Source organism: Pinus tabuliformis, chromosome X (genome assembly GCF_031772625.1).
Source record: "Pinus tabuliformis cultivar Carrire ecotype Pingquan chromosome X, CPIR1, whole genome shotgun sequence".
NCBI classification, from domain to species: domain Eukaryota; kingdom Viridiplantae; phylum Streptophyta; class Pinopsida; order Pinales; family Pinaceae; genus Pinus; species Pinus tabuliformis.
Window position 1 is genome coordinate 544,587,154 of NC_142308.1, and position 14,348 is coordinate 544,601,501.

The 14,348-nt window shown below is 41.9% G+C and overlaps 1 pseudogene; it reads right to left on the minus strand.

Annotated features, from left to right (window-relative positions):
- Window positions 1-11,807: 11,807 nt before the first annotated feature.
- Window positions 11,808-13,562, minus strand: LOC149141146 (uncharacterized; annotated as a pseudogene).
- Between the last annotated feature and the right edge of the window lie 786 nt (window positions 13,563-14,348).

Here is a 14,348-nt window from a genome sequence, read left to right on the forward strand (position 1 = left end):
ACAAGACCATATAAGGACCTATTTTCCTTTGACTCCAGCCAAGTCAAATGTCTAGGTCTCATAAAAGATTTATGCGTGTCTTTAGTTCAATATCCAAACAAGACAATCCTAATGGATGTGGTAGTCGCTGACATCCCACCCAAGTATGGGATGCTGTTATCAAGATCATGGGGAGCTAAACTCCAAGGTTCCTTACAATTAGACATGTCATATGCCACCATCTCTGTTTTTGGGCAACCAAAAAGACTATATAGAGAAACACTGATGAAATACATGGTCAGCAGTGAGGAAAAGCCTCAAAATTTCCCCATATATGCTATCCATTCAGACATAGACTCATATATCCTTTTCAATGACACCACAACTCCCTTACAAGGGGAAATTGAAATCAAGACAATCATACAAAAAAGGGACTCAACTGAAAGTATTACCACCCGTGAAACAGCAGCTAAACAAACACTAAATGCTGCTGCTGTTTTAAATCCCAAGCATAGCCAATCAAGTGAGGAAATTGCCCTAGAAGACAAGCTTGAGACAAAACCCCAACTCCTGCTTACATTGCCATCCCATGAACCGATTTTTAAGTCCCCTGTCAAGCAAGATATCCTGTGGTCCCTAGAATTTGATGGCTCTGTCAACAAGTTAGGGGCAGGAGCTGGAGTTTGGATACATAACAAAGAGAAAACCCATGCAGAAGGCAGAGCTTATAGATTAAACTTTAGATGCACTAATAACATGGCAGAATATGAAGCTCTGTTACTAGGTCTCAAGCTAGTAAAGGCATTACAAGCTCCTACAGTTTCGATCATGGGAGATTCTGATCTAGTGATTCAACAAGTGAAAGGAAGCTTTGTCACCAATGATAAAAGGTTGAGGTCTTACAGGTCCGCTGTAATTGAAATATTGAACACTTTCTCTGAGTTCCTTATCACAAAAATTTCAAGAAGCCACAATCTCCATGCACACAGTTTGGCAACATTTGCCAGCACTTTCAAATTTCCACTGGAACCCAACAACTGCTTCACTGCCGAGGTCAAGTACAGACCCTCTATTCCAAACAATGTCAAAGATTGGCAAGTGTTTGATGATGACAAGCAAATAAACAATTTCTTGACTTTGCAGCAGGAATTTTCAGGATTAAATATTGACAATGACAAAGCAAGTCAATCACAAATACTCTTTCAACAAATGGTTCATCCAATATCACCTAGAACAGCAAAACAATTACTGAATCCAACCAATTTTAACAACGAAGACATTCAGCAAATTCACCAAATGGACTGTGAAGAGGTGACCAGCGCTGAGGCTGAAATCATAGAGCTAAAAGACAACTTTTTACCCGCTGGTTTGGCTCCTTTGGAAGACATTTTTAATTCAAATGATGTTCCCAGCAAGCCAAAAATGCAGCCCATCAACAATGCCATAGAAGAGTACAACATAGGTACAATTGACAAACCCAAAATAATTAAATTGTCTGCATCCTTACCTCCTGATCAAAAGCCAAAATACATTGACCTTTTTAAAGAGTTCCAGGATGTCTTTGCGTGGAGTTATGAGGACCTAAAGTCCTATGACACCTCTGTTATCCAGCATACTATCCCTCTCAAGTCTGATCAAAAACCCTTTAAACAAAAATTGAGAAGAATCAATCCTATGCTTCTCCCAGCAATGGAACAAGAAGTACAAAAAATGTTTAATGCAGGCATCATAGCACCAATCAGATTCTCTGAATGGATATCCAACTTAGTCCCTACAAGAAAGAAGACCGGTGAAATTAGGCTGTGTGTGGACTTAAGAAATCTGAACCAAGTATCCCTCAAAGACAATTATCCCTTACCTAAGATGGATCATATTCTCCAAAGAGTGGTAGGGGCCTCAAGGATCTCATTACTTGATGGATTCTCGGGTTTCAATCAAATCCTAGTACACCCTGATGATCAAGACAAAACGGCATTTACAACCCCATGGGGAACCTTCAAGTATGTTAAAATGCCTTTTGGGTTGAAGAATGCTGGGGCAACATTTCAAAGAGCAATGGACATTGCTTTTGCGAAGGAGATTCATGATTTCCTTGTCATTTATTTGGATGACCTCACACCTTTTTCCAAGTCTGACCAAGAACATTTGAGACATTTGAGACAGATCTTCCTTACATGTAGGAAATATGGAATTTCGTTGAATCCCAAAAAATCCCTGTTTGGCCTAGAGGAGGGTAAACTATTGGGCCACATCATCTCTAAAGATGGCATAAGAATTGATCCAGATAGGATACAAGCTATCCTACAAATGCCCCACCCAAGAAATATAAAAGAACTACAAGGGTTTTTGGGAAAAATCAATTTTTTAAGGAGATTTATCCCAAATCTGGCCGAGTTGATCAGATTACTTAACAATATGCTAAAGAAAGATTCAAAGGTGAAATGGACAGTTGAAGCAAAGCAAGCCTTTGAAGGCATAAAGCTGGCCCTCACTCAAACCCCGGTGTTAACCAATCCTCAGTTTGACAGAGAGTTCATTATCTTCTCTTTTGCCTCCCAGCATACTATTGCTGCTGTTTTATTACAGAAAGATGACCAAGGAAATGAGAAGCCTATTGCCTTCTTCAGCAGGGCTCTTAGAGATGCACCTCTAAAATATCAAATTATGGAAAAACAAGCATATGCTTTGGTTAAGGCCATTAAAGACTTTAGGATTTACATCCTTTATTCCCATGTTGTGGCTTATGTACCAAGCCCTATTGTCAAAGACATTCTCACCCAAGAAAACTTAGAGGGCAGAAGAGGAAAATGGATTGCCAGCATACTAGAATTTGACATTGAAATAAAACCTACAAAGTTAATAAAAGGGCAAGGCTTGGCCAAATTGATGACAGAAACAAATTTGCAAGCTCTAGATATCAATCAGCTGGACAGTGAAACAGAGCTGGCGACTCCCAAGATCAATGTAGCCTTTGAACAATCTCCTTGGTACTCTGACATCTGTTATGTATTACAAAACCTGTGTGCTCCCCCAGGACTGTCCAGGACTAAGTGTAGGTTCCTAAAAATGAAAACATCTAGATTTTGTGTGATGGATGGAAATCTGCTTTGGAAAAACCATGAAGGTATATTGCTGCACTGTTTAATTGAAAAAGAAACTAACAAAATTATGGAAGAATTTCATGCAGGTCATTGCGGTGGACATTTGTACTGGAAGTCCACTGTGGACAAAATACTGAGGGCTGGTTATTACTGGCCCACCATGTTCTCTGATGTCAAGGGATTCACTACCTCATGCCACAAATGCCAACTGTTTGAGGGCAAAAGACAGTTGCTGCCACTCCCCCTAAGACCTATTGCAACAGAGAGACCTTTTCAACAATGGGGCTTGGATTTCATTGGGGAAATTCATCCCTCATCTTCAGGCCAACATAGATGGATTTTGACAGCCACAGACTACTTCACCAAATGGATCGAAGCTGCCCCATGCAGACAAGCAAATGACTCAGTAATCATTCAGTTTTTGGAAAATAACATACTGGCTAGGTTTGGCTGTCCTGACAAAATAATAACAGACAATGCTGCTGCTTTCAGATCCAAGAAAATGGTAAACTTCTGCCACAAATATCATATTACTTTGGGTCACTCTACGGCATACTATCCCCAAGGAAATGGCCTAGCTGAATCATCTAACAAAAGCTTAATAAATATCATAAAGAAGGTGCTGGAAGAGAACAAAAAGCACTGGCATAAGAAACTAGTCAATGCTTTATGGGCAGATAGAGTAACAACAAAAAGATCAATTGGGACTAGCCCATATGAGTTAGTTTATGGATTGGAAGCCAAATTTCCATCATCACTAGGAGTGCCTGTTATGAAGCTTCTGCAAGAGAGTCAAGCAGAGCCAAATGATATGCAAAGGAGGATCAATCAGATAATCTGTTTACAGCAAACTAGAGAACAAGTTTTCAGCAGAGTGCAGATATTACAAGAAAAATTAAAAAAGGCCTTTGATAGAAGAACTAAGACAGAAGATTTCAGCATTGGTGATAAAGTCCTCAAGTGGGATGCAAGGAGAGAAGAAAAAGGAAAACATGGGAAATTTGATTCCCTTTGGAGAGGACCATTTGCTGTCCAAGCAGTACAAGGTAACAATACTTACTTCCTCAAAAGTCTAACTGAAGCTGACCTGGATGAAGGTCCTGTCAATGGCAGGATGCTTAAGCATTATTTTGACTATTTCCCATGAGTGCAACCTGAGGTTCCTTTGTATATATGCGGATGTACATATTATTTTCTATCTAGATTGTAAAAAAGCAGTTTTCCAAGTTATTCACCAATCAGCAAAAGGTAAAATAGAATCAGAAGTCTACCAAGAAGGGAAGCACAAAATTTGGCACTTCAAAGCAGCAAACTTCAAGGATGATACAGGCAGCAATGGAGCAAGGCAATCTGACCTGCTGTTCTTGGTCTTTCAGGAGAAAAACCATCCCCATGTGGAGCCACTGTTAGCTACCTATACCAGTAGGTTTCATATTTCATGATTGGCTATGGAAGGTCCAAATATGCTCTGCTTTGATGATTCAAAGATCACATATTTCCTAGGAATTTTTGATCGGTGCTAATAGCTTGGTATGGACTCAAAGTTTTGATGGATGATTCAACAGTTTAATCTGGATCATGCCATGTTTTCAATTTTCAGTTATAGAATAGAGAAAGGAGTCTGTCCAAACTGTTCAATCTTGGCAGACAAGTAGTTCAGGTAGAGAAGAAAAGGTTCCCAACAGCTTAATCTGGGACCTTGGAAGAGACAAGGGTAGAAGTAGATAGAAAAAACAAAGAAAAAGCCAAAGAAAAGAAAAGGCAAGTAAGGGTCTGCAAGTTCAAGTGCACCCTCCAAGAAGAAATAAAAAATGCTAGGCAAAATAGTTGGGTAGGTAGTGGTGGTTGCAGAAAAGGCTACTTTCACCATTGCAGGCGTGGTGACTATGATTACCAAGGCAAAGTCTATCAAGTGACAAAGTGTGCATATTCATCAAGTTGCAGCAAGGACCATGACTAATTTCCCTCATTCCCCTCCAATTTCATTTCTAACATTCCCCCATCAGCTAAGATTCATGGAAAAGACTAAGGTTTCATGGTGGTTCTTAATCTTTAGAAGCCACATTTCTTGTCTAAAAATCTTTTCATTTTGATATACTCTCAAAACCAAGTTTGTTTCACATAAACTTAAATGGTTTCCCCTCCACTCACCCCCTCATCCATATTAACTCTAATTCTACTATGTAAATCCCCTATATTACCTTTTCCCCTATTACTACTAACACCATGGTGTATAAACCCCAAGCATTATATAAATACCCACCCCTTGGTATTATAGCCAATAAGTCTCGAGTCAGGGATCAAATGACACCAGGTCATGTTGATGAACCTATGCCAACTACCCCTTCCCCTTCATGAGCTAATTCCTCTATTTTAACCCCTTTTTGCACATAAAAAACCCCTAAAAGGCCTAAATTCCCACCTTCACCCGCTTCAAAGAGCAAAAAACATGAGAAACCCACTTTCTGCTATATAACCAAGGTTAGCGCATGCAAATTGTTTTTTTTTTTTTTTGAAATACATTGGAAATTCGTTCAAAACATGTTTATATGCCTCCGCCCGTTTCCGTGTACACTGGCCATCTCACCTCCCCGATGACCGTTAGATCAGGCCCTCCAGATCCGACGGCCTTGATCGTGTCAGAGTCCTTCCGACGTCCGCGGGTTATGCGTACTATCTCCCTGTCACGTCAGTCATCCGACCACCGTCCGATTATCCGCTGCAGATCCAACGGCCGCCATGACGTCGGAGCTCATCCAATGCCCGAAACTTACCTCCCGACGGCCGTATTTTGAGTACGTCACTCCGCTGCCACGCGCCCTCACCGCAATGCGTCGGAGGTACAACTGACAAATACCGCCCCCGTACCGGAAGCGGTGCGATACGAAACCACTGCCGGTTTCCGGTTTCCTCATCCCGCTCGCTTACGCCCTCGCCGCGTCAGCAACCTGTCAGCGCTCCGTCACCCAGGTACGCTGTCTCGTCATTCCCTTGTCCTGCCATTGGTCCACCTGTCCTGCCATCTCACTGCCCCTGTAGACCAACCAGACCCCGCCACGTCACCCGATGACGTCAGCATGACGTCATCCGACCTTGACCCCACCAATGACGTCATGCTGACGTCATGGCAAAAAGGCGCCAAAGTATTAAAATCTATATTATGGCCAAAAATCGCGTTTTTACGTTCTTTTTCACTCATTCGTCGTTATTTCTGCCTCATGCGCTCGCGTCCAAGTTTGCTGTCAACCTGCTAAATCGACCAGGAGACCTCCGGAGTACGAGTTCAACCTGCATATACGACCTTTTGCTCACTATTTTACCAGGTATTCTTCATCGTTTGTCCTCTGTGCGCCTGCAATTCTCTGTAACTCACTCTGAAAGTTTAAAGAAAGTTAAAACTTAGAAATTCACCAGTGAATTCCTCGGCAGAGCCTTAAATTTCCAACTACCACCTCGAAAAACACCAGCCGAGCTTTGTTCTACCTACATTCTGTTGAAAAACTAGGTTCTGTCTGCGCAATCGCGGCAGGCTCGGTTAAACCAAATTTCACCATTGAGAGAGACAAGGAAAAGCCAAACATTGGTCCTAGTTGCTATAAATAGCATTTAAACTGCTGTAGACTCTGCATTCACCCTTTTCCTCAGACATTTTCATTCTTTGCAAAGAGAACTCTGGTTGTGTTACTCTGCATAGTAACACAGTCCTTGAAGAAACAGAAATCCTAAAGGAGAACAATGGACCCCCCTGTAGCTCCTATAGCCCTAAATGTAGCTCCTCTGAATGCCCCTCACAAAGCATTGGACTGGAAAGCATTAGCTGACTTAGACTATAAGATATCAGAAGAAATGCTAAGCAGGAGCAGGTTTCATCTCCAAATACTAAATGAAATCAAAGTCCAACATCAGAATGGGACAGACATCTTGGGAATTTGGGATTCCTCTCTCCCAATCTTCAAGCTACCACAGGTCAACCAATTCCCAGAACTCATTCACTTGTGTGCTGAGTATTATGATGCATCCCAGAGGGCAGTGCTTGATTCTTCAGGCACAATTTTGTTTTTCATTACCCCTGAAGCCATCAAGGAGATGCTGCAGTTCAAAACAGATAAGAAGTTGGTCCCTCTATCACTAGCTGATTTGATTATGGAGGGAGCCAGAATGACAGAGGCCCAGATTACAAAACTCAACCAGTTGTTCATCAAAGCCAACACTGTGCAAGTCCCTCCCATCAACTATGTCTACCTCAACCAATTGGGCCTGGACCTTGTTGATATGATCAGTCCCATCCTGGGATATGATTCAGTGGAGTATGTGGATGAAACAGTTATGCACCTAATGCTCATGTTTTCTCCAGGAAGAAAACCAGTCTGCTATGACTATGCCACATACATCTCAGACAAGATGCATGAGCAGTTGATGAACCTATCAAGAGATAGGGTATTTAAATATACTTCTTACATATATCATTTGCTTTTATACTTCCAGCATGAGAAGTTCTCCTTCCCAATGAAAAGGGAAGATGCACAGGGAAATTTGAGATCGGTGGTGTACTGGACATCTGCTTTCCACCTCAATTTCTATTCTCCATACACCTATTGTGAATTCATTGATAACTTCATTCATCCAGCCATGACTCTACTTTTGGGCTCACCTCCTCCCAGATTGACAGATGATATGCAAAGACTCCTGCATTTATCAAAAGCATACAGCATTAGGGATTGGTACTTCTACCAGCACCACACCGTTATTAGAATATATGGGTGTGAGTTGCCCCCATTTAGACTACCCAGGTTTGTGCCCATGAGACTATTTGCCTTAGAATACTTCAGGCAGTTTGGCTTTGTGGACACGTTCCACTTTTCAGGCAAAGGTAAGAAGGCACAGCTAAAAGTCAGAAGTCAACTTGGCCATTTCCTCTATAACGAAAGGGAGGAAGGGTGGAAGGAGGCAGATAGAATACTTGGGGGCCTTGGTCTCAAATACAGCTTCCTATGGAAACCTTATGACCCTAACAACTTCATTACCATGAGGAGGCTTAAATACAAGTTGTCTGCTTATGATCATTGCAGCCTTCCTCACATAGAAAAACATGCCAATCAAAGTAAATGGAGGAGAGGGACTTTAGAGGAAGCTGTTACTCAAGAAGAGCTTAATCAAAGAGCTCAAAGAAACATAAAGAAAATGGCTGACCTTGAGTTTTATTCACAGGTCAGCTCAGTACCAAGCATACAGATTGGAGCAGCAGCATCCTCTTCAACTGCCCAACAGCAAGCCACGAGAGTTGCTGGAAATATATCAGAAAAGGGAAAAGAAAAGGTGATGGAGATAGAGCCAGAGCAGCAACAACAAAAACAGCAACAGCAGCAAGGAGAAGGGCAACCTGAAACACAGCAGCCCTTACACCAAGAAAGAGTGGTAGACACCCCAACTACCACTGAGCAGCAGGCCCAAAATGTAGAACACTCAAGGCCTGAAAACATTACTGATGCCTCGGTCCTTCAAACTCCACAGAAGGAGGACCTAAGTAGGAAAAGGGACAGAGAAACACCCATGACTTCATCCATCAACCAAGAGGAGAAGAGACAGAGGTTAAATGACTTCTCAGAGGAAGATGCAGCAATTAGACAAGCAATGGGTATGAGCCCACCCAGCAGGGAAGCCTCGGTGAGTTCCTTCCACCAAGAACAAGACAGAGCCATGGGAGGGGAGGTCACTTCCTCCAGCCAACAGAGGGAAGGAGAGGTAGGCATCAAACAGCAGTTTATAGACATCAAAAGAAGGAGTGAACCCATGAAAGTCAAATTATATAACCATTTGTTGAAAATGGCTCCCTCCAACCAACAAAGATTAATGGCTGCCTTTGATGTGGACGAAGGCAAGTTGACTATGAGTCACTTCATACCCACCACGCTCCAGCCACAATCTACTGCAGATTATCTCAGGACTAATCTAGAGGTCCTGGCCAAGGACATCCACCCAATGGATAAAATTGAGCTGCACAAGCAAACTGGTGAAATGGTGTATGCCTCCCTGGCAGACAAAACGTTGGAGAATTACAAATTAACAAGCAGCCTCAATGCTACAGCCTCCCAACTAGAATTGGAGAGGGCTTCATCTCAGGCCAAGGACAACAGGATAAGATCCCTAGAGGACATCATTGTGGAAATTGGGCATAACCCCAAGGACATCAAAGGGATACAGGAGATCCTGAAACTAAGGGATGCTGACATGGCTGCATTAAGGAAGAAAGTCAAACTCCCAGCTACCATTCACCCCCAAACAGATGAGGTAGCCCAACAAAGGATGGAAAAGGATGCCACAGATCTACTAATATCTATATATAAGCAGCTCCTGCAGACACAAGAGAAATTAGGAGAGTCTGAGGCCGCACAGGTGGCACTGCAAGCAGCACTAAAGCAAAGGGAAGAGGGCCAGACCTCTCAGCCTCCCCCGGTCATCAATCTTGAGAACACTGCTCCTACCACTGTGCCTCCACCTCAACAAACTGAGCAAACAGCTACATCCACTTCAGCAGCACCTACAAGTACAGAACAGGCACATAGCCTAGACATGCAGAAACTGAGAAATGAGATACAAATCCTGGAAGCTCAAATGACAGAGCTACATGAGACCAAGGAAAAGCTGGCCAAGATCGATGATAAATATGATAAATCAAAAAGAGAAGTGGCAGAAAAGGGCAGGGAGATCAAGGCCCTTAATGACAGGATCAAAGAGCTGGAAAAGCAGCTCAGATTGGATAAGATTGTATCTGAAGTCAGAGCAATGATATGGGCCAATATTGGCCAATCTATTACAAATCAATGGCAATACATTGAGACAATCCATGAGCAATTAGATCTCATCCCAAAAGCACAAAAGGAGGTCCATAGGGCAAGAGCTGCATTGAGCAATATGCCTGAAGTGGCCACCAGAATGATCAATGTACTCAATAATAGGACAAGCTCTCAGTTAGCCACCATTGGAATCACAAACAGAACTGAGACTATTCAAATGATCAAGAGGGTGCTTACTTTGAGAAATTTGGTGCAAACACTGGACAGAAGAACTCAGGATATGCACACTGAGGTAAACAGGTTCATGGAGAGATTTCAGGTATTGCAGAACAGAGAACTCCCTAGCTTACTGAACAGCGGAGGGAAATTATTCACCCATGAACAGTATGCTAAAAGAGTAAACATTTTTGCCTCAGCACAGATCAATGAGAAGGCCAGCACTTCAGAAGACATAGGACCTATTACAGGGCAGGATTTCTATAGTAAGATAGAAAATCTATTTTTTATAATGAATGAAATTAATCACTTGTTTGATGTAGCCCCAAATTTTTTCAAATATACAGAGGCAGAGGAAACAATGGAGGCCATTCTCAGGCATCAAATGCCTCCACAGGACTGGTGGGTCAAGGCAATTCAAATGATTCTATGAACAGCAGGCCATCCACTAAATTTCGGTTTCAGAAAAAACTGAATTGTCATGCACAGGACAGTTTATTTCGGTCAGCAGGCATTTAAGACGAAAGCTGAGCCAACTCAGCAGAGCCCATAGCCAGCACAGCAAAGGGAAAGCTACAGGTGTCCCAGCCGAGAAAGACAGCGGAACAGCTCCACAACGCCTTCTTCAGCATTGATGCGGATCATTCCAACCGACTCGTTGGATTCCCAAAGCTAAAATATCTTCTGACAAATGCAAAAGCATTTATGTTGTATTAAAAGAAGCATTAACTTTTACTCCGCTGTAATGACAAAGTTGGTGAAAGAGTTATTTCTCAGATGACTCAACGCCTTGATATTTTGTAAAGATGTTTTGTATTTATAGAGCCCTCGCACTAGAGATATGGTTGTTGTTGATTTCTCCTGAAGAAGTTCTTATGCTGTAATCCTTTTCAAAAGTTAATAGAGAAAAGCAATGGAATTTCTCGGATTTCTGAGGTGTTGGATGCGTTCTGGTGTCTGTTGATAACTACTGGATCCCTGTGTATTTCATCATACAATAAGTCTCTGTATCTCTCTCTGTTATTTAGTTGTTTGTTAAAATCCATATATGTTATCCGTTTTCAATACTAAGCAACAAGGAAAAAGAATAGCTTTCAGGATTTATTCATTGAGTAACCTGAGTTCAATCTGCGTTGTTTATCAATGTTTTCTTCAGCTGTAATCTAGTTAAGTGTAATTCTTAAATGCTGCGCTTACAGAATACATCCTTCACAGTGGCCTTGTCTCAGGAATTCGACTTTTGCTCCTGTGCAGTGCTCTCACTTTCATCCCACCAACTTAATAGAAAATCCTTAATTGCTTTCTGTTGGTTGACATACATCACCATTTGATCTAGTTTGTCTGTTTAAAATACACAATAGGCCCTACAGTTTGAGCACCACCAAACCAGCGTATCAGATCATTTCACAACTTGAGACTCCATTGCCCAATGGTATTGTACTGTCCAAACACTGCATCATAAGACCTGAAAGGAATCCTTCAACCAAAACATAAACCAAAACCTGAGCATAATAGCTAGCCTAAAACACCATCATAACAGAGACAAATCATAAAGAGAGAGCCCTCTCTGGTTGCAGTTAGGCTAGGAACTGTAACCCAAAGATTGGTTAGTGGTTACCCCGGCCGTATTCCCTTGGGAGTCATAGGGAACAACCTGGGTGTTAACAGTAACAATATGGGGACTACATGGGTACAACAATATAATAAGGGGGTTGTACTAACGACAATAAGGGGTTACACTAGTAGTATAGGGGCCTAACAACTTGCCATCGACTCCTAGAAAATATGAACGTCTGAGAGGAGATGTGAAGTCAGATCTACGAAGGGCAGCATCACCGTAGTCAGACTCTCTTGGCACATAAGGCCTATTGATTTCATTGAGATAATTCTGCTCTAAAACACGTTCTCTTATTCTCTGACGAAATATTCAAGCCTTGGATCTACCCACAATAATCAATATCAGATAAAAACTTGTTCCTCATAGGCAATGGATCAGCAGGAGGCAGGGCCTGCCTTTGATATGTAGAAGCATATGGATTTGAAAGCATAAACATCAAGTAATGGTGCACGCTAAGGCAATACTGTGTCAGGTTGATATAATGTAATTTGGGGAACCTAATCAACAAATGGTACACGTCTTGCTGCCCCAACATTATCACGAATAGGTTTCCCAGGCCTACTGTCTCGTGGACCACAAGAGTTTGAGGACCACGAGAGTTCTGAAAAGGTACCGGTCAAAATAGTTGGGACAACTTTTTAACCTGTTCTGTGTTCAGTTGAAACTTGAACTTGTTTTTCCCATAGTAATTATCTTTAATCGTAGCCTTGAATTTTTTCTCTGGAAATGGCAAGCATTCCTTCTGAATACGGAAGCGTATCTGGGTTGGAAAAGGCTTCTTCGAAGTCTTGAATGCATCGGGTTCAAGTTCATATCCACCTTTACTTGTAGCGTTGTATATTCCATACATCAGATGAAGGTTGAAGTCATACAAAAAGAGCCACATTCCATTTGTAACCTTCTCAACAAGCTCCTTGTGTGCCTGAGGCAACCCAAAAACACGATAACGGAAACCTGTCGACCACGACCCTTGCTTTCAGAAGCACCTTCAATGATTCCAGGAATTCCACCCCATGGGAGGTGTCCTACTCAATTCATTGTCCAGTAGACTTCTTGGATTAGAGCTAGTGTGAGCGAAAGAGCAATGCGAGGCCAAGTGGGCACCTACAGAACTTTGTTTTTTAGAATGGCCCTATGCGTAGCGCCATAGTCTAGAAGCGCAGCACCATAGCCAGAAGCTCAGCGCCACACTCCAAATTGGCTTGGATGTTGATATTTTGACTTGGTTTCAATGTTTTAACTTCTGTGTGTTGTGGATGAAGGGGCGCTGAGATTTGGAGCTGAGCTGGGCCTTCGTTCTCATCATAAGCATGACAAAACAAACAAGAATCCTTGTAACGAATACGCAAGTTTCAATGCCTGCAATTTTTATTCTTTCTTTTTTGCTTCTACTTTCTTTAGCTCTTCCATTCTTTGAATGTGCATCTCTCTGGCATTTTGTGTGCTAACTGCTTCTTCACATGCTTGGTTGTACATCTCACGAAGCTGTTTCAATTCAAGATCCAACATTTCTAGCCCGTTTTCAAGCTGTGACTTCATAGATGTGCTTGGCAATGAGGATGTGCCTAAATAATTATCCAATGATGGAGATCTCTCATCACTATCCTCACTCGTCATCTTGATTCCCATTTTACTCTTGATATTCTTAAAATCAAGAAGCGTGGTTGATTTCCCAACTAGAGGTTCTACCTCTTCTTGAAAATTGCAAGTCCTCGAGATAATTTCGTTGCTAGCCCTGCTTGACTCTAAAGAAGTAGTTGATTTCACTGAAGAGAGTTTTCCTTTTGATATAACATATACAGTACAAAAACTTGGAACAATCTTTGCCACCCTTGCTAGTACATCAGGGACCATGACCCTCCTACAAAACAATCTATTTGACAAATATTATAAGCTCAGGGAACGATCATGAAGATAATGTTAGGACGAATGAAGATAGCTTGGCTCACAAACGTTGGCTCAAAAATATCCATGTCTTCCTCACAGCCATGTGCTCTACAAAGTGATTACTTGTAGAAAGGACCCCAATGAAAAGATCTATCAGACCCTCTGGCAAAGGGGGAGCTTTTCATTTATTTGACATGTCAATTATTCTTTGAGTTGAAAAGCTTGGAAGAGATGTAAGTAAGGATGACAACAAACACTAAATGAACATCTATAAATCTTGAAGTAATTCCTCTCTAGGACCATGAGGCCAGCGGTTGTAAACTTTTCACTAGCAATATCCCTGTCAACAATGTACAATGCCCTCTGCACAGGATATCTCTTTCAATCAAAGCAGAGAAACGAGCTCGCCATATGTTGAGATGAGGATTAGCAACACGATAATAGACCTCAAATGCTATGTTCTCTTCCTCTCTATCACAATCCAACCACAAGACCAGCCACTGACATCTCCTAGCTTCCTTTGGATCATTCAATACCTGAACTGCTGCATAGGAGGCCTTTGAGTCAACCATTCATTTGATCATATCTTCTGATTCGGGAGCCAGTTTTTGGACTGTGATATACCATTAGAAAGCTCTTTCCGAGATGCTTCTAATGGACACACTTATAACATGTTTTATGCTGAAAATCATGTGCAAAACATATAATAGAATGGAAATAATAAGAGTCCCATTTTGATCACTGAAGGAAGGC